The sequence below is a fragment of the Stigmatopora argus genome, unplaced genomic scaffold (assembly GCF_051989625.1).
Source record: "Stigmatopora argus isolate UIUO_Sarg unplaced genomic scaffold, RoL_Sarg_1.0 HiC_scaffold_27, whole genome shotgun sequence".
Lineage (NCBI taxonomy): Eukaryota > Metazoa > Chordata > Actinopteri > Syngnathiformes > Syngnathidae > Stigmatopora > Stigmatopora argus.
Genome location: NW_027520041.1, coordinates 1123450 through 1151331, shown reverse-complemented (window position 1 = coordinate 1151331; position 27882 = coordinate 1123450). Strand labels below are relative to the sequence as shown.

Sequence of the window (27882 nt, the reverse complement as noted above, 5' to 3'; positions counted from 1 at the left end):
GGACTGCCGAAGCCCGAGTTTGATTCAGGGTACGCTTACCAAAACTCTTTATATGAGCCAATTCAGCTCATGTCGGTGACAGGAATCAAACTTGACTGCAAAAAAACTTATAGCTTACAGGTAAACAGTTTTCATACTGACTGCCATCTGATTTAGGCTGGGCATCCCAGGTCCAATGCTTTGCCGAAACCCAGGATTAAACCAGGGACCTTTAGATCTTCAGTCTAACGCTCTCCCAACTGAGCTACTTCGGCTGATTGTTTACAGTGTTAAACAACTTGGACTGCAAATTGACTCATGGCTTACTAGTATAATATTCCATTTGGAGCATTAACTTGTATTGATCCGGTTTAGAGAGTTCATGGGACTGCCGAAGCCCGAGTTTGATTCAGGGTACGCCTACCTAAACTCTTTATATGAGCCAATTCGGCTCATGTCGGTGACAGGAATCAAACTTGACTGCAAAAAACACTCATAGCTTACAGGTAAACAGTTTTCATACTGACTGCCAACTGATTTAGGCTGGGCTTCCCAGGTCCAATGCTTTGCCGAAACCCGGGATTAAACCAGGGACCTTTAGATCTTCAGTCTAACGCTCTCCCAACTGAGCTACTTCGGCTGATTGTTTACAGCGTTAAACAACTTGGACTGCAAATTGACTCATGGCTTACTAGTATAATATTCCATTTGGAGCATTAACTGGTATTGATCCGGTTTAGAGAGTTCAAGGGACTGCCGAAGCCCGAGTTTGATTCAGGGTACGCCTACCAAAACTCTTGATATGAGCCAATTCGGCTCATGTCGGTGACAGGAATCAAACTTGACTGCAAAAAAACTCATAGCTTACAGGTAAACAGTTTTCATACTGACTGCCATCTGATTTAGGCTGGGCTTCCCAGGTCCAATGCTTTGCCGAAACCCGGGCTTGAACCAGGGACCTTTAGATTTTCAGTCTAACGCTCTCCCAACTGAGCTACTTCGGCTGATTGTTTACAGGGTGAAACAACTTGGACTGCAAATTGACTCATGGCTTACTAGTATAATATTCCATTTGGAGCATTAACTGGTATTGATCCGGTTTAGAGAGTTCAAGGGACTGCCGAAGCCCGAGTTTGATTCAGGGTACGCCTACGAAAACTCTTTATATGAGCCAATTCGGCTCATGTCGGTGACAGGAATCAAACCTGACTGCAAAAAAACTCATAGCTTACAGGTAAACAGTTTTCATACTGACTGCCATCTGATTGAGGCTGGGCTTCCCAGGTCCAATGCTTTGCCGAAACCAGGGATTGAAACAGGGACCTTTAGATCTTCAGTCTAACGCTCTCCCGACTGAGCTACTTCGGCTGATTGTTTACAGCGTTAAACAACTTGGACTGCAAATTGACTCATGGCTTACTAGTATAATATTCCATTTGGAGCATTAACTGGTATTGATCCGGTTTAGAGAGTTCAAGGGACTGCTGAAGCCCGAGTTTGATTCAGGGTAGGCCTACAAAAACTCTTTATATGAGCCAATTCGGCTCATGTCGGTGACAGGAATCAAACTTGACTGCAAAAAAACTCATAGCTTACAAGTAAACAGTTTTCATACTGACTGCCATCTGATTTAGGCTGGGCTTCCCAGGTCCAATGCTTTGCCGAAACCCGGGATTGAACCAGGGACCTTTAGATCTTCAGTCTAACGCTCTCCCAACTGAGCTACTTCGGCTGATTGTTTACAGCGTTAAACAACTTGGACTGCAAATTTACTCATGGCTTACTAGTATAATATTCCATTTGGAGCATTAACTGGTATTGATCCGGTTTAGAGAGTTCAAGGGACTGCCGAAGCCCGAGTTTGATTCAGGGTACGCTTACCAAAACTCTTTATATGAGCCAATTCGGCTCATGTCGGTGACAGGAATCAAACTTGACTGCAAAAAAGACTCATAGCTTACAGGTAAACAGTTTTCATACTGACTGCCATCTGATTTAGGCTGGGCATCCCAGGTCCAATGCTTTGCCGAAACCCGGGATTAAAACAGGGACCTTTAGATCTTCAGTCTAACGCTCTCCCAACTGAGCTACTTCGGCTGATTGTTTACAGCGTTAAACAACTTGGACTGCAAATTGACTCATGGCTTACTAGTATAATATTCCATTTGGAGCATTAACTGGTATTGATCCGGTTTAGAGAGTTCAAGGGACTGCCGAAGCCCGAGTTTGATTCAGGGTACGCCTACCTAAACTCTTTATATGAGCCAATTCGGCTCATGTCGGTGACAGGAATCAAACTTGACTGCAAAAAAACTCATAGCTTACAGGTAAACAGTTTTCATACTGACTGCCATCTGATTTAGGCTGGGCTTCCCAGGTCCAATGCTTTGCTGAAACCCGGTATTGAACCAGGGACCTTTAGATCTTCAGTCTAAACGCTCTCCCAACTGAGCTACTTCGGCTGATTGTTTACAGCGTTAAACAACTTGGACTGCAAATTGACTCATGGCTTACTAGTATAATATTCCATTTGGAGCATTAACTGGTATTGATCCGGTTTAGAGAGTTCAAGGGACTGCCGAAGCCCGAGTTTGATTCAGGGTACGCCTACCAAAACTCTTTATATGAGCCAATTCGGCTCATGTCGGTGACAGGAATCAAACTTGACTGCAAAAAAACTCATAGCTTACAGGTAAACAGTTTTCATACTGACTGCCATCTGATTTAGGCTGGGCTTCCCAGGTCCAATGCTTTGCCGAAACCAGGGATTGAAACAGGGACCTTTAGATCTTCAGTCTAACGCTCACCCAACTGAGCTACTTCGGCTGATTGTTTACAGTGTTAAACAACTTGGACTGCAAATTGACTCATGGCTTACTAGTATAATATTCCATTTGGAGCATTAACTGGTATTGATCCGGTTTAGAGAGTTCAAGGGACTGCCGAAGCCCGAGTTTGATTCAGGGTACGCTTACCAAAACTCTTTATATGAGCCAATACAGCTCATGTCGGTGACAGGAATCAAACTTGACTGCAAAAAAACTCATAGCTTACAGGTAAACAGTTTTCATACTGACTGCCATCTGATTTAGGCTGGGCTTCCCAGGTCCAATGCTTTGCCGGAACCCGGGATTGAACCAGGGACCTTTAGATCTTCAGTCTAACGCTCTCCCAACTGAGCTACTTCGGCTGATTGTTTACAGCGTTAAACAACTTGGACTGCAAATTGACTCATGGCTTACTAGTATAATATTCCATTTGGAGCATTAACTGGTATTGATCCGGTTTAGAGAGTTCAAGGGACTGCCGAAGCCCGAGTTTGATTCAGGGTACGCTTACCAAAACTCTTTATATGAGCCAATTCAGCTCATGTCGGTGACAGGAATCAAACTTGACTGCAAAAAAACTTATAGCTTACAGGTAAACAGTTTTCATACTGACTGCCATCTGATTTAGGCTGGGCATCCCAGGTCCAATGCTTTGCCGAAACCCAGGATTAAACCAGGGACCTTTAGATCTTCAGTCTAACGCTCTCCCAACTGAGCTACTTCGGCTGATTGTTTACAGTGTTAAACAACTTGGACTGCAAATTGACTCATGGCTTACTAGTATAATATTCCATTTGGAGCATTAACTTGTATTGATCCGGTTTAGAGAGTTCATGGGACTGCCGAAGCCCGAGTTTGATTCAGGGTACGCCTACCTAAACTCTTTATATGAGCCAATTCGGCTCATGTCGGTGACAGGAATCAAACTTGACTGCAAAAAACACTCATAGCTTACAGGTAAACAGTTTTCATACTGACTGCCATCTGATTTAGGCTGGGCTTCCCAGGTCCAATGCTTTGCCGAAACCCGGGATTAAACCAGGGACCTTTAGATCTTCAGTCTAACGCTCTCCCAACTGAGCTACTTCGGCTGATTGTTTACAGCGTTAAACAACTTGGACTGCAAATTGACTCATGGCTTACTAGTATAATATTCCATTTGGAGCATTAACTGGTATTGATCCGGTTTAGAGAGTTCAAGGGACTGCCGAAGCCCGAGTTTGATTCAGGGTACGCCTACCAAAACTCTTGATATGAGCCAATTCGGCTCATGTCGGTGACAGGAATCAAACTTGACTGCAAAAAAACTCATAGCTTACAGGTAAACAGTTTTCATACTGACTGCCATCTGATTTAGGCTGGGCTTCCCAGGTCCAATGCTTTGCCGAAACCCGGGCTTGAACCAGGGACCTTTAGATTTTCAGTCTAACGCTCTCCCAACTGAGCTACTTCGGCTGATTGTTTACAGCGTGAAACAACTTGGACTGCAAATTGACTCATGGCTTACTAGTATAATATTCCATTTGGAGCATTAACTGGTATTGATCCGGTTTAGAGAGTTCAAGGGACTGCCGAAGCCCGAGTTTGATTCAGGGTACGCCTACCAAAACTCTTTATATGAGCCAATTCGGCTCATGTCGGTGACAGGAATCAAACCTGACTGCAAAAAAACTCATAGCTTACAGGTAAACAGTTTTCATACTGACTGCCATCTGATTTAGGCTGGGCTTCCCAGGTCCAATGCTTTGCCGAAACCAGGGATTGAAACGGACCTTTAGATCTTCAGTCTAACGCTCTCCCGACTGAGCTACTTCGGCTGATTGTTTACAGCATTAAACAACTTGGACTGCAAATTGACTCATGGCTTACTAGTATAATATTCCATTTGGAGCATTAACTGGTATTGATCCGGTTTAGAGAGTTCAAGGGACTGCTGAAGCCCGAGTTTGATTCAGGGTAGGCCTACAAAAACTCTTTATATGAGCCAATTCGGCTCATGTCGGTGACAGGAATCAAACTTGACTGCAAAAAAACTCATAGCTTACAAGTAAACAGTTTTCATACTGACTGCCATCTGATTTAGGCTGGGCTTCCCAGGTCCAATGCTTTGCCGAAACCCGGGATTGAACCAGGGACCTTTAGATCTTCAGTCTAACGCTCTCCCAACTGAGCTACTTCGGCTGATTGTTTACAGCGTTAAACAACTTGGACTGCAAATTTACTCATGGCTTACTAGTATAATATTCCATTTGGAGCATTAACTGGTATTGATCCGGTTTAGAGAGTTCAAGGGACTGCCGAAGCCCGAGTTTGATTCAGGGTACGCTTACCAAAACTCTTTATATGAGCCAATTCGGCTCATGTCGGTGACAGGAATCAAACTTGACTGCAAAAAAGACTCATAGCTTACAGGTAAACAGTTTTCATACTGACTGCCATCTGATTTAGGCTGGGCATCCCAGGTCCAATGCTTTGCCGAAACCCGGGATTAAAACAGGGACCTTTAGATCTTCAGTCTAACGCTCTCCCAACTGAGCTACTTCGGCTGATTGTTTACAGCGTTAAACAACTTGGACTGCAAATTGACTCATGGCTTACTAGTATAATATTCCATTTGGAGCATTAACTGGTATTGATCCGGTTTAGAGAGTTCAAGGGACTGCCGAAGCCCGAGTTTGATTCAGGGTACGCCTACCAAAACTCTTTATATGAGCCAATTCGGCTCATGTCGGTGACAGGAATCAAACTTGACTGCAAAAAAACTCATAGCTTACAGGTAAACAGTTTTCATACTGACTGCCATCTGATTTAGGCTGGGCTTCCCAGGTCCAATGCTTTGCTGAAACCCGGTATTGAACCAGGGACCTTTAGATCTTCAGTCTAAACGCTCTCCCAACTGAGCTACTTCGGCTGATTGTTTACAGCTTTAAACAACTTGGACTGCAAATTGACTCATGGCTTACTAGTATAATATTCCATTTGGAGCATTAACTGGTATTGATCCGGTTTAGAGAGTTCAAGGGACTGCCGAAGCCCGAGTTTGATTCAGGGTACGCCTACCAAAACTCTTTATATGAGCCAATTCGGCTCATGTCGGTGACAGGAATCAAACTTGACTGCAAAAAAACTCATAGCTTACAGGTAAACAGTTTTCATACTGACTGCCATCTGATTTAGGCTGGGCTTCCCAGGTCCAATGCTTTGCCGAAACCAGGGATTGAAACAGGGACCTTTAGATCTTCAGTCTAACGCTCAGCCAACTGAGCTACTTCGGCTGATTGTTTACAGTGTTAAACAACTTGGACTGCAAATTGACTCATGGCTTACTAGTATAATATTCCATTTGGAGCATTAACTGGTATTGATCCGGTTTAGAGAGTTCAAGGGACTGCCGAAGCCCGAGTTTGATTCAGGGTACGCTTACCAAAACTCTTTATATGAGCCAATACAGCTCATGTCGGTGACAGGAATCAAACTTGACTGCAAAAAAACTCATAGCTTACAAGTAAACAGTTTTCATACTGACTGCCATCTGATTTAGGCTGGGCTTCCCAGGTCCAATGCTTTGCCGAAACCTGGGATTGAACCAGGGACCTTTAGATCTTCAGTCTAACGCTCTCCCAACTGAGCTACTTCGGCTGATTGTTTACAGTGTTAAACAACTTGGACTGCAAATTTACTCATGGCTTACTAGTATAATATTCCATTTGGAGCATTAACTGGTATTGATCCGGTTTAGAGAGTTCAAGGGACTGCCGAAGCCCGGGTTTGATTCAGGGTACGCTTACCAAAACTCTTTATATGAGCCAATTCGGCTCATGTCGGTGACAGGAATCAAACTTGACTGCAAAAAAACTCATAGCTTACAAGTAAACAGTTTTCATACTGACTGCCATCTGATTTAGGCTGGGCTTCCCAGGTCCAATGCTTTGCCTAAACCCGGGATTGAACCAGGGACCTTTAGATCTTCAGTCTAACGCTCTCCCAACTGAGCTACTTCGGCTGATTGTTTACAGTGTTAAACAACTTGGACTGCAAATTTACTCATGGCTTACTAGTATAATATTCCATTTGGAGCATTAACTGGTATTGATCCGGTTTAGAGAGTTCAAGGGACTGCCGAAGCCCGGGTTTGATTCAGGGTACGCTTACCAAAACTCTTTATATGAGCCAATTCGGCTCATGTCGGTGACAGGAATCAAACTTGACTGCAAAAAAACTCATAGCTTACAGGTAAACAGTTTTCATACTGACTGCCATCTGATTTAGGCTGGGCTTCCCAGGTCCAATGCTTTGCCAAAACCTGGGATTGAACCAGGGACCTTTGGATCTTCAGTCTAACGCTCTCCCAACTGAGCTACTTCGGCCGACAGTTCGTTTGGTTGCAGGGGACATATTCAGTTTTTATGGCCGAAATGTGCTTTTCAGGGGCTGAAAAGCACGTTTTGGCCGAGTATGATAATTTTCATTAAAACTTGATTTCTATCACTTCGAATGATGCCAAATGAATAACTTACTTGAATTGGACCATTTTACACTATGTCCATTGTAGATTTGTGTCTCTGACTGTTCGTTTGGTTGCAGGGGACATATTCAGTTTTTAAGGCCAAAATGTGCTTTTCAGGGGCTGAAAAGCATGTTTTGGCCGAGTATGATAATTTTCATTAAAACTTGATTTCTATCCATTCGAATGATGCCAAATGAATAACTTACTTGAATTGGACCATTTTACACTATGTCCATTGTAGATTTGTGTCTCTAACAGTTTGTTTGGTTGCAAGGGACATATTCAGTTTTTATGGCCAAAATGTGCTTTTCAGAGGCTGAAAAGCATGTTTTGGCCGAGTATGATAATTTTCATTAAAACTTGATTTCTATAACTTCGAATGATGACAAATGAATTATTTGCTTGAATTGGACCATTTTACACTATGTCCATTGTAGATTTGTGTCTCTGACAGTTGGTTTGGTTGCAGGGGACATATTCAGTTTTTATGGCCAAAATGTGCTTTTCAGGGGCTGAAAAGCACGTTTTGGCAGAATATGATAATTTTCATTAAAACTTGATTTCTATCCATTCGAATGATGCCAAATGAATAATTTACTTGAATTAGACCATTTTACACTATGTACATTGTAGATTTGTGTCTCTGACAGTTGATTTGGTTGCAGGGGACATATTCATTTTTTAAGGCCAAAATGTGCTTTTCAGGGGCTGAAAAGCATGTTTTGGCCGAGTATGATAATTTTCATTAAAACTTGATTTCTATCCATTCGAATGATGCCAAATGAATAACTTACTTGAATTGGACCATTTTACACTATGTCCATTGTAGATTTGTGTCTCTGACAGTTGGTTTGGTTGCAGGGGACATATTCAGTTTTTATGGCCAAAATGTGCTTTTCAGGGGCTGAAAAGCATGTTTTGGCCGAATATGATAATTTTCATTAAAACTTGATTTCTATCACTTCGAATGATGCCAAATGAATAACTTACTTGAATTGGACCATTTTACACTATGTCCATTGTAGATTTGTGTCTCTGACAGTTCGTTTGGTTGCAGGGGACATATTCAGTTTTTATGGCCAAAATGTGCTTTTCAGGGGCTGAAAAGCATGTTTTGGCCGAGTATGATAATTTTCAATAAAACTTGATTTCTATCACTTCGAATGATGCCAAATGAATAACTTACTTGAATTGGACCATTTTACACTATGTCCATTGTAGATTTGTGTCTCCGACAGTTCGTTTGGTTGCAGGGGACATTTTCAGTTTTTATGGCCAAAATGTGCTTTTCAGAGGCTGAAAAGCATGTTTTGGCCGAGTATGATAATTTTCATTAAAACTTGATTTCTATCACTTCGATTGATGCCAAATGAATAACTTACTTGAATTGGACCATTTTACCTATGTCCATTGTAGATTTGTGTCTCCGACAGTTCGTTTGGTTGCAGGGGACATTTTCAGTTTTTATGGCCAAAATGTGCTTTTCAGAGGCTGAAAAGCATGTTTTGGCCGAGTATGATAATTTTCATTAAAACTTGATTTCTATCACTTCGAATGATGCCAAATGAATAATTTACTTGAATTGGACCATTTTACACTATGTCCATTGTAGATTTGTGTCTCTAACAGTTCCTTTGGTTGCAGGGGACATAGTCAGTTTTTATGGCCAAAATGTGCTTTTCAGGGGCTGAAAAGCATGTTTTGGCCGAGTATGATAATTTTCATTAAAACTTGATTTCTATCCATTCGAATGATGCCAAATGAATAACTTACTTGAATTGGACCATTTTACACTATGTCCATTGTAGATTTGTGTCTCTGACAGTTGGTTTGGTTGCAGGGGACATATTCAGTTTTTATGGCCAAAATGTGCTTTTCAGGGGCTGAAAAGATTGTTTTGGCCGAATATGATAATTTTCATTAAAACTTGATTTCTATCACTTCGAATGATGCCAAATGAATAACTTACTTGAATTGGACCATTTTACACTATGTCCATTGTAGATTTGTGTCTCCGACAGTTCGTTTGGTTGCAGGGGACATTTTCAGTTTTTATGGCCAAAATGTGCTTTTCAGAGGCTGAAAAGCATGTTTTGGCCGAGTATGATAATTTTCATTAAAAAATGATTTCTATCACTTCGAATGATGCCAAATGAATAATTTACTTGAATTGGACCATTTTACACTATGTCCATTGTAGATTTGTGTCTCTAACAGTTCGTTTGGTTGCAGGGGACATATTCAGTTTTTATGGCCAAAATGTGCTTTTCAGGGGCTGAAAAGCATGTTTTGGCCGAGTATGATAATTTTCATTAAAACTTGATTTCTATCACTTCGAATGATGCCAAATGAATAACTTACTTGAATTGGACCATTTTACACTATGTCCATTGTAGATTTGTGTCTCCGACAGTTCGTTTGGTTGCAGGGGACATATTCAGTTTTTAAGGCCAAAAGGTGCTTTTCAGGGGCTGAAAAGCATGTTTTGGCCGAGTATGATAATTTTCATTGAAACTTGATTTCTATCCATTCGAATGATGCCAAATGAATAATTTACTTGAATTGGACAATTTTACACTATGTCCATTGTAGATTTGTGTCTCTGACAGTTCGTTTGGTTGCAGGGGACATTTTCAGTTTTTATGGCCAAAATGTGCTTTTCAGGGGCTGAAAAGCATGTTTTGGCCGAGTATGATAATTTTCATTAAAACTTGATTTCTATCACTTCGAATGATGCCAAATGAATAACTTACTTGAATTGGACCATTTTACACTATGTCCATTGTAGATTTGTGTCTCTGACTGTTCGTTTGGTTGCAGGGGACATATTCAGTTTTTAAGGCCAAAATGTGCTTTTCAGGGGCTGAAAAGCATGTTTTGGGCGAGTATGATAATTTTCATTAAAACTTGATTTCTATCCATTCGAATGATGCCAAATGAATAACTTACTTGAATTGGACCATTTTACACTATGTCCATTGTAGATTTGTGTCTCCGACAGTTCGTTTGGTTGCAGGGGACATTTTCAGTTTTTATGGCCAAAATGTGCTTTTCAGAGGCTGAAAAGCATGTTTTGGCCGAGTATGATCATTTTCATTAAAACTTAATTTCTATCACTTCGAATGATGCCAAATGAATGATTTACTTGAATTGGACCATTTTACACTATGTCCATTGTAGATTTGTGTCTCCGACAGTTCGTTTGATTGCAGTGGACATTTTCAGTTTTTATGGCCAAAATGTGCTTTTCAGGGGCTGAAAAGCATGTTTTGGCCGAGTATGGTAATTTTCATTAAAACTTGATTTCTATCCATTCGAATGATGCCAAATGAATAACTTACTTGAATTGGACCATTTTACACTATGTCCATTGTAGATTTGTGTCTCTGACAGTTCGTTTGGTTGCAGGGGACATATTCAGTTTTTATGGCCAAAATGTGCTTTTCAGGGGCTGAAAAGCATGTTTTGGCCGAGTATGATAATTTTCATTAAAACTTGATTTCTATCACTTCGAATGATGCCAAATGAATAACTTACTTGAATTGGACCATTTTACATTATGTCCATTGTAGATTTGTGTCTCTGACTGTTCGTTTGGTTGCAGGGGACATATTCAGTTTTTAAGGCCAAAATGTGCTTTTCAGGGGCTGAAAAGCATGTTTTGGGCGAGTATGATAATTTTCATTAAAACTTGATTTCTATCCATTCGAATGATGCCAAATGAATAACTTACTTGAATTGGACCATTTTACACTATGTCCATTGTAGATTTGTGTCTCCGACAGTTCGTTGCTGAAAAGCATGTTTTGGCCGAGTATGATAATTTTCATTGAAACTTGATTTCTATCCATTCGAATGATGCCAAATGAATAATTTACTTGAATTGGACCATTTTACACTATGTCCATTGTAGACTTGTGTCTCTGACAGTTCGTTTGGTTGCAGGGGACATTTTCAGTTTTTATGGCCAAAATGTGCTTTTCAGGGGGCTGAAAAGCATGTTTTGTAGATTTGTGTCTCCGACAGTTCGTTTGGTTGCAGTGGACATTTTCAGTTTTTATGGCCAAAATGTGCTTTTCAGAGGCTGAAAAGCATGTTTTGGCCGAGTATGATAATTTTCATTGAAACTTGATTTCTATCCATTCGAATGATGCCAAATGAATAACTTACTTGAATTGGACCATTTTACACTATGTCCATTGTAGATTTGTGTCTCTGACAGTTCGTTTGGTTGCAGGGGACATATTCAGTTTTTATGGCCAAAATGTGCTTTTCAGGGGCTGAAAAGCATGTTTTGGCCGAGTATGATAATTTTCATTAAAACTTGATTTCTATCACTTCGAATGATGCCAAATGAATAACTTACTTGAATTGGACCATTTTACACTATGTCCATTGTAGATTTGTGTCTCTGACTGTTCGTTTGGTTGCAGGGGACATATTCAGTTTTTAAGGCCAAAATGTGCTTTTCAGGGGCTGAAAAGCATGTTTTGGGCGAGTATGATAATTTTCATTAAAACTTGATTTCTATCACTTCGAATGATGCCAAATGAATAACTTACTTGAATTGGACCATTTTACACTATGTCCATTGTAGATTTGTGTCTCCGACAGTTTGTTTGGTTGCAGGGGACATTTTCAGTTTTTATGGCCAAAATGTGCTTTTCAGGGGCTGAAAAGCATGTTTTGGCCGAATATGATAATTTTCATTAAAACTTGATTTCTATCACTTCGAATGATGCCAAATGAATAACTTACTTGAATTGGACCATTTTACACTATGTCCATTGTAGATTTGTGTCTCTGACTGTTCGTTTGGTTGCAGGGGACATATTCAGTTTTTAAGGCCAAAATGTGCTTTTCAGGGGCTGAAAAGCATGTTTTGGCCGAGTATGATAATTTTCATTAAAACTTGATTTCAATCCATTCGAATGATGCCAAATGAATAACTTATTTGAATTGGACCATTTTACACTATGTCCATTGTAGATTTGTGTCTCTGACAGTTCGTTTGGTTGCAGGGGACATATTCAGTTTTTATGGCCAAAATGTGCTTTTCAGGGGCTGAAAAGAATGTTTTGGCCGAGTATGATAATTTTCATTGAAACTTGATTTCTATCACTTCGAATGATGCCAAATGAATAACTTATTTGAATTGGACCATTTAACACTATGTCCATTGTAGATTTGTGTCTCTGACAGTTCGTTTGGTTGCAGGGGACATATTCAGTTTTTATGGCCAAAATGTGCTTTTCAGGGGCTGAAAAGCACGTTTTGGCAGAGTATGATAATTTTCATTAAAACTTGATTTCTATCCATTCGAATGATGCCAAATGAATAATTTACTTCAATTGGACCATTTTACACTATGTCCATTGTAGATTTGTGTCTCCGACAGTTCGTTTGGTTGCAGGGGACATATTCAGTTTTTATGGCCAAAATGTGCTTTTCAGGGGCTGAAAAGCACGTTTTGGCAGAGTATGATAATTTTCATTACAACTTGATTTCTATCCATTCGAATGATGCCAAATGAATAACTTACTTGAATTGGACCATTTTACACTATGTCCATTGTAGATTTGTGTCTCCGACAGTTCGTTGCTGAAAAGCATGTTTTGGCCGAGTATGATAATTTTCATTGAAACTTGATTTCTATCCATTCGAATGATGCCAAATGAATAATTTACTTGAATTGGACCATTTTACACTATGTCCATTGTAGACTTGTGTCTCTGACAGTTCGTTTGGATGCAGGGGACATTTTCAGTTTTTATGGCCAAAATGTGCTTTTCAGGGGGCTGAAAAGCATGTTTTGTAGATTTGTGTCTCCGACAGTTCGTTTGGTTGCAGTGGACATTTTCAGTTTTTATGGCCAAAATGTGCTTTTCAGAGGCTGAAAAGCATGTTTTGGCCGAGTATGATAATTTTCATTGAAACTTGATTTCTATCCATTCGAATGATGCCAAATGAATAACTTACTTGAATTGGACCATTTTACACTATGTCCATTGTAGATTTGTGTCTCTGACAGTTCTTTTGGTTGCAGGGGACATATTCAGTTTTTATGGCCAAAATGTGCTTTTCAGGGGCTGAAAAGCATGTTTTGGCCGAGTATGATAATTTTCATTAAAACTTGATTTCTATCACTTCGAATGATGCCAAATGAATAACTTACTTGAATTGGACCATTTTACACTATGTCCATTGTAGATTTGTGTCTCTGACTGTTCGTTTGGTTGCAGGGGACATATTCAGTTTTTAAGGCCAAAATGTGCTTTTCAGGGGCTGAAAAGCATGTTTTGGGCGAGTATGATAATTTTCATTAAAACTTGATTTCTATCACTTCGAATGATGCCAAATGAATAACTTACTTGAATTGGACCATTTTACACTATGTCCATTGTAGATTTGTGTCTCCGACAGTTTGTTTGGTTGCAGGGGACATTTTCAGTTTTTATGGCCAAAATGTGCTTTTCAGGGGCTGAAAAGCATGTTTTGGCCGAATATGATAATTTTCATTAAAACTTGATTTCTATCACTTCGAATGATGCCAAATGAATAACTTACTTGAATTGGACCATTTTACACTATGTCCATTGTAGATTTGTGTCTCTGACTGTTCGTTTGGTTGCAGGGGACATATTCAGTTTTTAAGGCCAAAATGTGCTTTTCAGGGGCTGAAAAGCATGTTTTGGGCGAGTATGATCATTTTCATTAAAACTTGATTTCTATCCATTCGAATGATGCCAAATGAATAACTTACTTGAATTGGACCATTTTACACTATGTCCATTGTAGATTTGTGTCTCTGACAGTTCGTTTGGTTGCAGGGGACATATTCAGTTTTTATGGCCAAAATGTGCTTTTCAGGGGCTGAAAAGCATGTTTTGGCCGAGTATGATAATTTTCATTGAAACTTGATTTCTATCACTTCGAATGATGCCAAATGAATAACTTATTTGAATTGGACCATTTAACACTATGTCCATTGTAGATTTGTGTCTCTGACAGTTCGTTTGGTTGCAGGGGACATATTCAGTTTTTATGGCCAAAATGTGCTTTTCAGGGGCTGAAAAGCACGTTTTGGCAGAGTATGATAATTTTCATTAAAACTTGATTTCTATCCATTCGAATGATGCCAAATGAATAATTTACTTCAATTGGACCATTTTACACTATGTCCATTGTAGATTTGTGTCTCCGACAGTTCGTTTGGTTGCAGGGGACATATTCAGTTTTTATGGCCAAAATGTGCTTTTCAGGGGCTGAAAAGCACGTTTTGGCAGAGTATGATAATTTTCATTACAACTTGATTTCTATCCATTCGAATGATGCCAAATGAATAACTTACTTGAATTGGACCATTTTACACTATGTCCATTGTAGATTTGTGTCTCCGACAGTTCGTTGCTGAAAAGCATGTTTTGGCCGAGTATGATAATTTTCATTGAAACTTGATTTCTATCCATTCGAATGATGCCAAATGAATAATTTACTTGAATTGGACCATTTTACACTATGTCCATTGTAGACTTGTGTCTCTGACAGTTCGTTTGGTTGCAGGGGACATTTTCAGTTTTTATGGCCAAAATGTGCTTTTCAGGGGGCTGAAAAGCATGTTTTGTAGATTTGTGTCTCCGACAGTTCGTTTGGTTGCAGTGGACATTTTCAGTTTTTATGGCCAAAATGTGCTTTTCAGAGGCTGAAAAGCATGTTTTGGCCGAGTATGATAATTTTCATTGAAACTTGATTTCTATCCATTCGAATGATGCCAAATGAATAACTTACTTGAATTGGACCATTTTACACTATGTCCATTGTAGATTTGTGTCTCTGACAGTTCTTTTGGTTGCAGGGGACATATTCAGTTTTTATGGCCAAAATGTGCTTTTCAGGGGCTGAAAAGCATGTTTTGGCCGAGTATGATAATTTTCATTAAAACTTGATTTCTATCACTTCGAATGATGCCAAATGAATAACTTACTTGAATTGGACCATTTTACACTATGTCCATTGTAGATTTGTGTCTCTGACTGTTCGTTTGGTTGCAGGGGACATATTCAGTTTTTAAGGCCAAAATGTGCTTTTCAGGGGCTGAAAAGCATGTTTTGGGCGAGTATGATAATTTTCATTAAAACTTGATTTCTATCACTTCGAATGATGCCAAATGAATAACTTACTTGAATTGGACCATTTTACACTATGTCCATTGTAGATTTGTGTCTCCGACAGTTTGTTTGGTTGCAGGGGACATTTTCAGTTTTTATGGCCAAAATGTGCTTTTCAGGGGCTGAAAAGCATGTTTTGGCCGAATATGATAATTTTCATTAAAACTTGATTTCTATCACTTCGAATGATGCCAAATGAATAACTTACTTGAATTGGACCATTTTACACTATGTCCATTGTAGATTTGTGTCTCTGACTGTTCGTTTGGTTGCAGGGGACATATTCAGTTTTTAAGGCCAAAATGTGCTTTTCAGGGGCTGAAAAGCATGTTTTGGGCGAGTATGATCATTTTCATTAAAACTTGATTTCTATCCATTCGAATGATGCCAAATGAATAACTTACTTGAATTGGACCATTTTACACTATGTCCATTGTAGATTTGTGTCTCTGACAGTTCGTTTGGTTGCAGGGGACATATTCAGTTTTTATGGCCAAAATGTGCTTTTCAGGGGCTGAAAAGCATGTTTTGGCCGAGTATGATAATTTTCATTGAAACTTGATTTCTATCACTTCGAATGATGCCAAATGAATAACTTATTTGAATTGGACCATTTAACACTATGTCCATTGTAGATTTGTGTCTCTGACAGTTCGTTTGGTTGCAGGGGACATATTCAGTTTTTATGGCCAAAATGTGCTTTTCAGGGGCTGAAAAGCACGTTTTGGCAGAGTATGATAATTTTCATTAAAACTTGATTTCTATCCATTCGAATGATGCCAAATGAATAATTTACTTCAATTGGACCATTTTACACTATGTCCATTGTAGATTTGTGTCTCCGACAGTTCGTTTGGTTGCAGGGGACATATTCAGTTTTTATGGCCAAAATGTGCTTTTCAGGGGCTGAAAAGCACGTTTTGGCAGAGTATGATAATTTTCATTACAACTTGATTTCTATCCATTCGAATGATGCCAAATGAATAACTTACTTGAATTGGACCATTTTACACTATGTCCATTGTAGATTTGTGTCTCCGACAGTTCGTTGCTGAAAAGCATGTTTTGGCCGAGTATGATAATTTTCATTGAAACTTGATTTCTATCCATTCGAATGATGCCAAATGAATAATTTACTTGAATTGGACCATTTTACACTATGTCCATTGTAGACTTGTGTCTCTGACAGTTCGTTTGGTTGCAGGGGACATTTTCAGTTTTTATGGCCAAAATGTGCTTTTCAGGGGGCTGAAAAGCATGTTTTGTAGATTTGTGTCTCCGACAGTTCGTTTGGTTGCAGTGGACATTTTCAGTTTTTATGGCCAAAATGTGCTTTTCAGAGGCTGAAAAGCATGTTTTGGCCGAGTATGATAATTTTCATTGAAACTTGATTTCTATCCATTCGAATGATGCCAAATGAATAACTTACTTGAATTGGACCATTTTACACTATGTCCATTGTAGATTTGTGTCTCTGACAGTTCTTTTGGTTGCAGGGGACATATTCAGTTTTTATGGCCAAAATGTGCTTTTCAGGGGCTGAAAAGCATGTTTTGGCCGAGTATGATAATTTTCATTAAAACTTGATTTCTATCACTTCGAATGATGCCAAATGAATAACTTACTTGAATTGGACCATTTTACACTATGTCCATTGTAGATTTGTGTCTCTGACTGTTCGTTTGGTTGCAGAGGACATATTCAGTTTTTAAGGCCAAAATGTGCTTTTCAGGGGCTGAAAAGCATGTTTTGGGCGAGTATGATAATTTTCATTAAAACTTGATTTCTATCACTTCGAATGATGCCAAATGAATAACTTACTTGAATTGGACCATTTTACACTATGTCCATTGTAGATTTGTGTCTCCGACAGTTTGTTTGGTTGCAGGGGACATTTTCAGTTTTTATGGCCAAAATGTGCTTTTCAGGGGCTGAAAAGCATGTTTTGGCCGAATATGATAATTTTCATTAAAACTTGATTTCTATCACTTCGAATGATGCCAAATGAATAACTTACTTGAATTGGACCATTTTACACTATGTCCATTGTAGATTTGTGTCTCTGACTGTTCGTTTGGTTGCAGGGGACATATTCAGTTTTTAAGGCCAAAATGTGCTTTTCAGGGGCTGAAAAGCATGTTTTGGCCGAGTATGATAATTTTCATTAAAACTTGATTTCAATCCATTCGAATGATGCCAAATGAATAACTTATTTGAATTGGACCATTTTACACTATGTCCATTGTAGATTTGTGTCTCTGACAGTTCGTTTGGTTGCAGGGGACATATTCAGTTTTTATGGCCAAAATGTGCTTTTCAGGGGCTGAAAAGCATGTTTTGGCCGAGTATGATAATTTTCATTGAAACTTGATTTCTATCACTTCGAATGATGCCAAATGAATAACTTATTTGAATTGGACCATTTAACACTATGTCCATTGTAGATTTGTGTCTCTGACAGTTCGTTTGGTTGCAGGGGACATATTCAGTTTTTATGGCCAAAATGTGCTTTTCAGGGGCTGAAAAGCACGTTTTGGCAGAGTATGATAATTTTCATTAAAACTTGATTTCTATCCATTCGAATGATGCCAAATGAATAATTTACTTCAATTGGACCATTTTACACTATGTCCATTGTAGATTTGTGTCTCCGACAGTTCGTTTGGTTGCAGGGGACATATTCAGTTTTTATGGCCAAAATGTGCTTTTCAGGGGCTGAAAAGCACGTTTTGGCAGAGTATGATAATTTTCATTACAACTTGATTTCTATCCATTCGAATGATGCCAAATGAATAACTTACTTGAATTGGACCATTTTACACTATGTCCATTGTAGATTTGTGTCTCCGACAGTTCGTTGCTGAAAAGCATGTTTTGGCCGAGTATGATAATTTTCATTGAAACTTGATTTCTATCCATTCGAATGATGCCAAATGAATAATTTACTTGAATTGGACCATTTTACACTATGTCCATTGTAGACTTGTGTCTCTGACAGTTCGTTTGGTTGCAGGGGACATTTTCAGTTTTTATGGCCAAAATGTGCTTTTCAGGGGGCTGAAAAGCATGTTTTGTAGATTTGTGTCTCCGACAGTTCGTTTGGTTGCAGTGGACATTTTCAGTTTTTATGGCCAAAATGTGCTTTTCAGAGGCTGAAAAGCATGTTTTGGCCGAGTATGATAATTTTCATTGAAACTTGATTTCTATCCATTCGAATGATGCCAAATGAATAACTTACTTGAATTGGACCATTTTACACTATGTCCATTGTAGATTTGTGTCTCTGACAGTTCTTTTGGTTGCAGGGGACATATTCAGTTTTTATGGCCAAAATGTGCTTTTCAGGGGCTGAAAAGCATGTTTTGGCCGAGTATGATAATTTTCATTAAAACTTGATTTCTATCACTTCGAATGATGCCAAATGAATAACTTACTTGAATTGGACCATTTTACACTATGTCCATTGTAGATTTGTGTCTCTGACTGTTCGTTTGGTTGCAGAGGACATATTCAGTTTTTAAGGCCAAAATGTGCTTTTCAGGGGCTGAAAAGCATGTTTTGGGCGAGTATGATAATTTTCATTAAAACTTGATTTCTATCACTTCGAATGATGCCAAATGAATAACTTACTTGAATTGGACCATTTTACACTATGTCCATTGTAGATTTGTGTCTCCGACAGTTTGTTTGGTTGCAGGGGACATTTTCAGTTTTTATGGCCAAAATGTGCTTTTCAGGGGCTGAAAAGCATGTTTTGGCCGAATATGATAATTTTCATTAAAACTTGATTTCTATCACTTCGAATGATGCCAAATGAATAACTTACTTGAATTGGACCATTTTACACTATGTCCATTGTAGATTTGTGTCTCTGACTGTTCGTTTGGTTGCAGGGGACATATTCAGTTTTTAAGGCCAAAATGTGCTTTTCAGGGGCTGAAAAGCATGTTTTGGCCGAGTATGATAATTTTCATTAAAACTTGATTTCAATCCATTCGAATGATGCCAAATGAATAACTTATTTGAATTGGACCATTTTACACTATGTCCATTGTAGATTTGTGTCTCTGACAGTTCGTTTGGTTGCAGGGGACATATTCAGTTTTTATGGCCAAAATGTGCTTTTCAGGGGCTGAAAAGCATGTTTTGGCCGAGTATGATAATTTTCATTGAAACTTGATTTCTATCACTTCGAATGATGCCAAATGAATAACTTATTTGAATTGGACCATTTAACACTATGTCCATTGTAGATTTGTGTCTCTGACAGTTCGTTTGGTTGCAGGGGACATATTCAGTTTTTATGGCCAAAATGTGCTTTTCAGGGGCTGAAAAGCACGTTTTGGCAGAGTATGATAATTTTCATTAAAACTTGATTTCTATCCATTCGAATGATGCCAAATGAATAATTTACTTCAATTGGACCATTTTACACTATGTCCATTGTAGATTTGTGTCTCCGACAGTTCGTTTGGTTGCAGGGGACATATTCAGTTTTTATGGCCAAAATGTGCTTTTCAGGGGCTGAAAAGCACGTTTTGGCAGAGTATGATAATTTTCATTAAAACTTGATTTCTATCCATTCGAATGATGCCAAATGAATAACTTACTTGAATTGGACCATTTTACACTATGTCCATTGTAGATTTGTGTCTCTAACAGTTTGTTTGGTTGCAGGGGACATATTCAGTTTTTATGGCCAAAATGTGCTTTTCAGAGGCTGAAAAGCATGTTTTGGCCGAGTATGATAATTTTCATTAAAACTTGATTTCTATAACTTCGAATGATGACAAATGAATTATTTGTTTGAATTGGACCATTTTACACTATGTCCATTGTAGATTTGTGTCTCCGACAGTTCGTTGCTGAAAAGCATGTTTTGGCCGAGTATGATAATTTTCATTGAAACTTGATTTCTATCCATTCGAATGATGCCAAATGAATAATTTACTTGAATTGGACCATTTTACACTATGTCCATTGTAGATTTGTGTCTCTGACAGTTCGTTTGGTTGCAGGGGACATTTTCAGTTTTTATGGCCAAAATGTGCTTTTCAGGGGGCTGAAAAGCATGTTTTGTAGATTTGTGTCTCCGACAGTTCGTTTGGTTGCAGTGGACATTTTCAGTTTTTATGGCCAAAATGTGCTTTTCAGAGGCTGAAAAGCATGTTTTGGCCGAGTATGATAATTTTCATTGAAACTTGATTTCTATCCATTCGAATGATGCCAAATGAATAACTTACTTGAATTGGACCATTTTACACTATGTCCATTGTAGATTTGTGTCTCTGACAGTTCGTTTGGTTGCAGGGGACATATTCAGTTTTTATGGCCAAAATGTGCTTTTCAGGGGCTGAAAAGCATGTTTTGGCCGAGTATGATAATTTTCATTAAAACTTGATTTCTATCACTTCGAATGATGCCAAATGAATAACTTACTTGAATTGGACCATTTTACACTATGTCCATTGTAGATTTGTGTCTCTGACTGTTCGTTTGGTTGCAGGGGACATATTCAGTTTTTAAGGCCAAAATGTGCTTTTCAGGGGCTGAAAAGCATGTTTTGGGCGAGTATGATAATTTTCATTAAAACTTGATTTCTATCACTTCGAATGATGCCAAATGAATAACTTACTTGAATTGGACCATTTTACACTATGTCCATTGTAGATTTGTGTCTCCGACAGTTTGTTTGGTTGCAGGGGACATTTTCAGTTTTTATGGCCAAAATGTGCTTTTCAGGGGCTGAAAAGCATGTTTTGGCCGAATATGATAATTTTCATTAAAACTTGATTTCTATCACTTCGAATGATGCCAAATGAATAACTTACTTGAATTGGACCATTTTACACTATGTCCATTGTAGATTTGTGTCTCTGACTGTTCGTTTGGTTGCAGGGGACATATTCAGTTTTTAAGGCCAAAATGTGCTTTTCAGGGGCTGAAAAGCATGTTTTGGCCGAGTATGATAATTTTCATTAAAACTTGATTTCTATCCATTCGAATGATGCCAAATGAATAACTTATTTGAATTGGACCATTTTACACTATGTCCAATGTAGATTTGTGTCTCTGACAGTTCGTTTGGTTGCAGGGGACATATTCAGTTTTTATGGCCAAAATGTGCTTTTCAGGGGCTGAAAAGCATGTTTTGGCCGAGTATGATAATTTTCATTGAAACTTGATTTCTATCACTTCGAATGATGCCAAATGAATAACTTACTTGAATTGGACCATTTTACACTATGTCCATTGTAGATTTGTGTCTCTGACTGTTCGTTTGGTTGCAGGGGACATATTCAGTTTTTAAGGCCAAAATGTGCTTTTCAGGGGCTGAAAAGCATGTTTTGGGCGAGTATGATCATTTTCATTAAAACTTGATTTCTATCCATTCGAATGATGCCAAATGAATAACTTACTTGAATTGGACCATTTTACACTATGTCCATTGTAGATTTGTGTCTCCGACAGTTCGTTTGGTTGCAGTGGACATTTTCAGTTTTTATGGCCAAAATGTGCTTTTCAGAGGCTGAAAAGCATGTTTTGGCCGAGTATGATAATTTTCATTAAAACTTGATTTCTATCACTTGGAATGATGCCAAATGAATAACTTACTTGAATTGGACCATTTTACACTAAGTCCATTGTAGATTTGTGTCTCTGACTGTTCGTTTGGTTGCAGGGGACATATTCAGTTTTTAAGGCCAAAATGTGCTTTTCAGGGGCTGAAAAGCATGTTTTGGGCGAGTATGATAATTTTCATTAAAACTTGATTTCTATCCATTCGAAAGATGCCAAATGAATAACTTACTTGAATTGAACCATTTTACACTATGTCCATTGTAGATTTGTGTCTCTGACAGTTGGTTTGGTTGCAGGGGACATATTCAGTTTTTATGGCCAAAATGTGCTTTTCAGGGGCTGAAAAGCATGTTTTGGCCGAATATGATAATTTTCATTAAAACTTGATTTCTATCACTTCGAATGATGCCAAATGAATAACTTACTTGAATTGGACCATTTTACACTATGTCCATTGTAGATTTGTGTCTCTGACAGTTCTTTTGGTTGCAGGGGACATATTCAGTTTTTATGGCCAAAATGTGCTTTTCAGGGGCTGAAAAGCATGTTTTGGCCGAGTATGATAATTTTCATTAAAACTTGATTTCTATCACTTCGAATGATGCCAAATGAATAACTTACTTGAATTGGACCATTTTACACTATGTCCATTGTAGATTTGTGTCTCTGACTGTTCGTTTGGTTGCAGAGGACATATTCAGTTTTTAAGGCCAAAATGTGCTTTTCAGGGGCTGAAAAGCATGTTTTGGGCGAGTATGATAATTTTCATTAAAACTTGATTTCTATCACTTCGAATGATGCCAAATGAATAACTTACTTGAATTGGACCATTTTACACTATGTCCATTGTAGATTTGTGTCTCCGACAGTTTGTTTGGTTGCAGGGGACATTTTCAGTTTTTATGGCCAAAATGTGCTTTTCAGGGGCTGAAAAGCATGTTTTGGCCGAATATGATAATTTTCATTAAAACTTGATTTCTATCACTTCGAATGATGCCAAATGAATAACTTACTTGAATTGGACCATTTTACACTATGTCCATTGTAGATTTGTGTCTCTGACTGTTCGTTTGGTTGCAGGGGACATATTCAGTTTTTAAGGCCAAAATGTGCTTTTCAGGGGCTGAAAAGCATGTTTTGGCCGAGTATGATAATTTTCATTAAAACTTGATTTCAATCCATTCGAATGATGCCAAATGAATAACTTATTTGAATTGGACCATTTTACACTATGTCCATTGTAGATTTGTGTCTCTGACAGTTCGTTTGGTTGCAGGGGACATATTCAGTTTTTATGGCCAAAATGTGCTTTTCAGGGGCTGAAAAGCATGTTTTGGCCGAGTATGATAATTTTCATTGAAACTTGATTTCTATCACTTCGAATGATGCCAAATGAATAACTTATTTGAATTGGACCATTTAACACTATGTCCATTGTAGATTTGTGTCTCTGACAGTTCGTTTGGTTGCAGGGGACATATTCAGTTTTTATGGCCAAAATGTGCTTTTCAGGGGCTGAAAAGCACGTTTTGGCAGAGTATGATAATTTTCATTAAAACTTGATTTCTATCCATTCGAATGATGCCAAATGAATAATTTACTTCAATTGGACCATTTTACACTATGTCCATTGTAGATTTGTGTCTCCGACAGTTCGTTTGGTTGCAGGGGACATATTCAGTTTTTATGGCCAAAATGTGCTTTTCAGGGGCTGAAAAGCACGTTTTGGCAGAGTATGATAATTTTCATTAAAACTTGATTTCTATCCATTCGAATGATGCCAAATGAATAACTTACTTGAATTGGACCATTTTACACTATGTCCATTGTAGATTTGTGTCTCTAACAGTTTGTTTGGTTGCAGGGGACATATTCAGTTTTTATGGCCAAAATGTGCTTTTCAGAGGCTGAAAAGCATGTTTTGGCCGAGTATGATAATTTTCATTAAAACTTGATTTCTATAACTTCGAATGATGACAAATGAATTATTTGCTTGAATTGGACCATTTTACACTATGTCCATTGTAGATTTGTGTCTCCGACAGTTCGTTGCTGAAAAGCATGTTTTGGCCGAGTATGATAATTTTCATTGAAACTTGATTTCTATCCATTCGAATGATGCCAAATGAATAATTTACTTGAATTGGACCATTTTACACTATGTCCATTGTAGATTTGTGTCTCTGACAGTTCGTTTGGTTGCAGGGGACATTTTCAGTTTTTATGGCCAAAATGTGCTTTTCAGGGGGCTGAAAAGCATGTTTTGTAGATTTGTGTCTCCGACAGTTCGTTTGGTTGCAGTGGACATTTTCAGTTTTTATGGCCAAAATGTGCTTTTCAGAGGCTGAAAAGCATGTTTTGGCCGAGTATGATAATTTTCATTGAAACTTGATTTCTATCCATTCGAATGATGCCAAATGAATAACTTACTTGAATTGGACCATTTTACACTATGTCCATTGTAGATTTGTGTCTCTGACAGTTCGTTTGGTTGCAGGGGACATATTCAGTTTTTATGGCCAAAATGTGCTTTTCAGGGGCTGAAAAGCATGTTTTGGCCGAGTATGATAATTTTCATTAAAACTTGATTTCTATCACTTCGAATGATGCCAAATGAATAACTTACTTGAATTGGACCATTTTACACTATGTCCATTGTAGATTTGTGTCTCTGACTGTTCGTTTGGTTGCAGGGGACATATTCAGTTTTTAAGGCCAAAATGTGCTTTTCAGGGGCTGAAAAGCATGTTTTGGGCGAGTATGATAATTTTCATTAAAACTTGATTTCTATCACTTCGAATGATGCCAAATGAATAACTTACTTGAATTGGACCATTTTACACTATGTCCATTGTAGATTTGTGTCTCCGACAGTTTGTTTGGTTGCAGGGGACATTTTCAGTTTTTATGGCCAAAATGTGCTTTTCAGGGGCTGAAAAGCATGTTTTGGCCGAATATGATAATTTTCATTAAAACTTGATTTCTATCACTTCGAATGATGCCAAATGAATAACTTACTTGAATTGGACCATTTTACACTATGTCCATTGTAGATTTGTGTCTCTGACTGTTCGTTTGGTTGCAGGGGACATATTCAGTTTTTAAGGCCAAAATGTGCTTTTCAGGGGCTGAAAAGCATGTTTTGGCCGAGTATGATAATTTTCATTAAAACTTGATTTCTATCCATTCGAATGATGCCAAATGAATAACTTATTTGAATTGGACCATTTTACACTATGTCCAATGTAGATTTGTGTCTCTGACAGTTCGTTTGGTTGCAGGGGACATATTCAGTTTTTATGGCCAAAATGTGCTTTTCAGGGGCTGAAAAGCATGTTTTGGCCGAGTATGATAATTTTCATTGAAACTTGATTTCTATCACTTCGAATGATGCCAAATGAATAACTTACTTGAATTGGACCATTTTACACTATGTCCATTGTAGATTTGTGTCTCTGACTGTTCGTTTGGTTGCAGGGGACATATTCAGTTTTTAAGGCCAAAATGTGCTTTTCAGGGGCTGAAAAGCATGTTTTGGGCGAGTATGATCATTTTCATTAAAACTTGATTTCTATCCATTCGAATGATGCCAAATGAATAACTTACTTGAATTGGACCATTTTACACTATGTCCATTGTAGATTTGTGTCTCCGACAGTTCGTTTGGTTGCAGTGGACATTTTCAGTTTTTATGGCCAAAATGTGCTTTTCAGAGGCTGAAAAGCATGTTTTGGCCGAGTATGATAATTTTCATTAAAACTTGATTTCTATCACTTGGAATGATGCCAAATGAATAACTTACTTGAATTGGACCATTTTACACTAAGTCCATTGTAGATTTGTGTCTCTGACTGTTCGTTTGGTTGCAGGGGACATATTCAGTTTTTAAGGCCAAAATGTGCTTTTCAGGGGCTGAAAAGCATGTTTTGGGCGAGTATGATAATTTTCATTAAAACTTGATTTCTATCCATTCGAAAGATGCCAAATGAATAACTTACTTGAATTGAACCATTTTACACTATGTCCATTGTAGATTTGTGTCTCTGACAGTTGGTTTGGTTGCAGGGGACATATTCAGTTTTTATGGCCAAAATGTGCTTTTCAGGGGCTGAAAAGCATGTTTTGGCCGAATATGATAATTTTCATTAAAACTTGATTTCTATCACTTCGAATGATGCCAAATGAATAACTTACTTGAATTGGACCATTTTACACTATGTCCATTGTAGATTTGTGTCTCTGACAGTTCGTTTGGTTGCAGGGGACATATTCAGTTTTTATGGCCAAAATGTGCTTTTCAGGGGCTGAAAAGCATGTTTTGGCCGAGTATGATAATTTTCAATAAAACTTGATTTCTATCACTTCGAATGATGCCAAATGAATAACTTACCTGAATTGGACCATTTTACACTATGTCCATTGTAGATTTGTGTCTCCGACAGTTCGTTTGGTTGCAGGGGACATATTCAGTTTTTATGGCCAAAATGTGCTTTTCAGGGGCTGAAAAGCATGTTTTGGCCGAGTATGATAATTTTCATTAAAACTTGATTTCTATCACTTCGAATGATGCCAAATGAATAACTTACTTGAATTGGACCATTTTACACCATGTCCATTGTAGATTTGTGTCTCCGACAGTTCGTTTGGTTGCAGGGGACATTTTCAGTTTTTATGGCCAAAATGTGCTTTTCAGAGGCTGAAAAGCATGTTTTGGCCGAGTATGATAATTTTCATTAAAACTTGATTTCTATCACTTCGATTGATGCCAAATGAATAACATACTTGAATTGGACCATTTTACCTATGTCCATTGTAGATTTGTGTCTCCGACAGTTCGTTTGGTTGCAGGGGACATTTTCAGTTTTTATGGCCAAAATGTGCTTTTCAGGGCCTGAAAAGCATGTTTTGGCCGAGTATGATAATTTTCATTAAAACATGATTTCTATCACTTCGAATGATGCCAAATGAATAATTTACTTGAATTGGACCATTTTACACTATGTCCATTGTAGATTTGTGTCTCTAACAGTTCGTTTGGTTGTAGGGGACATATTCAGTTTTTATGGCCAAAATGTGCTTTTCAGGGGCTGAAAAGCATGTTTTGGCCGAGTATGATAATTTTCATTAAAACTTGATTTCTATCACTTCGAATGATGCCAAATGAATAACTTACTTGAATTGGACCATTTTACACTATGTCCATTGTAGATTTGTGTCTCTAACAGTTCGTTTGGTTGTAGGGGACATATTCAGTTTTTATGGCCAAAATGTGCTTTTCAGGGGCTGAAAAGCATGTTTTGGCCGAGTATGATAATTTTCATTAAAACTTGATTTCTATCACTTCGAATGATGCCAAATGAATAACTTACTTGAATTGGACCATTTTACACTATGTCCATTGTAGATTTGTGTGTCTGACAGTTCGTTTGGTTGCAGGGGACATATTCAGTTTTTAAGGCCAAAATGTGCTTTTCAGGGGCTGAAAAGCATGTTTTGGCCGAGTATGATAATTTTCATTAAAACTTGATTTCTATCACTTCGAATGATGCCAAATGAATAACTTACTTGAATTGGACCATTTTACACCATGTCCATTGTAGATTTGTGTCTCCGACAGTTCGTTTGGTTGCAGGGGACATATTCAGTTTTTAAGGCCAAAATGTGCTTTTCAGGGGCTGAAAAGCATGTTTTGGGCGAGTATGATAATTTTCATTAAAACTTGATTTCTATCCATTCGAATGATGCCAAATGAATAATTTGCTTGAATTGGACCATTTTACACTATGTCCATTGTAGATTTGTGTCTCCGACAGTTCGT

The 27882-nt window shown here is 38.2% G+C and overlaps 8 non-coding genes across 8 annotated transcripts; all 8 read right to left on the bottom strand.

The window, feature by feature from the left end:
* Positions 1–546: 546 nt before the first annotated feature.
* Positions 547–619, bottom strand: trnaf-gaa (transfer RNA phenylalanine (anticodon GAA)). The gene has a single exon. It is a non-coding gene; the product is annotated as a tRNA-Phe (tRNA).
* A 291-nt stretch (positions 620–910) lies between these two features.
* Positions 911–983, bottom strand: trnaf-gaa (transfer RNA phenylalanine (anticodon GAA)). Its single transcript has one exon. It is a non-coding gene; the product is annotated as a tRNA-Phe (tRNA).
* A 655-nt stretch (positions 984–1638) lies between these two features.
* trnaf-gaa (transfer RNA phenylalanine (anticodon GAA)) lies at positions 1639–1711 on the bottom strand. The gene has a single exon. It is a non-coding gene; the product is annotated as a tRNA-Phe (tRNA).
* A 1385-nt stretch (positions 1712–3096) lies between these two features.
* On the bottom strand, positions 3097–3169 carry trnaf-gaa (transfer RNA phenylalanine (anticodon GAA)). Its single transcript has one exon. It is a non-coding gene; the product is annotated as a tRNA-Phe (tRNA).
* A 656-nt stretch (positions 3170–3825) lies between these two features.
* Positions 3826–3898, bottom strand: trnaf-gaa (transfer RNA phenylalanine (anticodon GAA)). The gene has a single exon. It is a non-coding gene; the product is annotated as a tRNA-Phe (tRNA).
* Positions 3899–4189: 291 nt separating this feature from the next.
* Positions 4190–4262, bottom strand: trnaf-gaa (transfer RNA phenylalanine (anticodon GAA)). The gene has a single exon. It is a non-coding gene; the product is annotated as a tRNA-Phe (tRNA).
* Positions 4263–4915: 653 nt separating this feature from the next.
* On the bottom strand, positions 4916–4988 carry trnaf-gaa (transfer RNA phenylalanine (anticodon GAA)). Its single transcript has one exon. It is a non-coding gene; the product is annotated as a tRNA-Phe (tRNA).
* Positions 4989–6373: 1385 nt separating this feature from the next.
* On the bottom strand, positions 6374–6446 carry trnaf-gaa (transfer RNA phenylalanine (anticodon GAA)). Its single transcript has one exon. It is a non-coding gene; the product is annotated as a tRNA-Phe (tRNA).
* Between the last annotated feature and the right edge of the window lie 21436 nt (positions 6447–27882).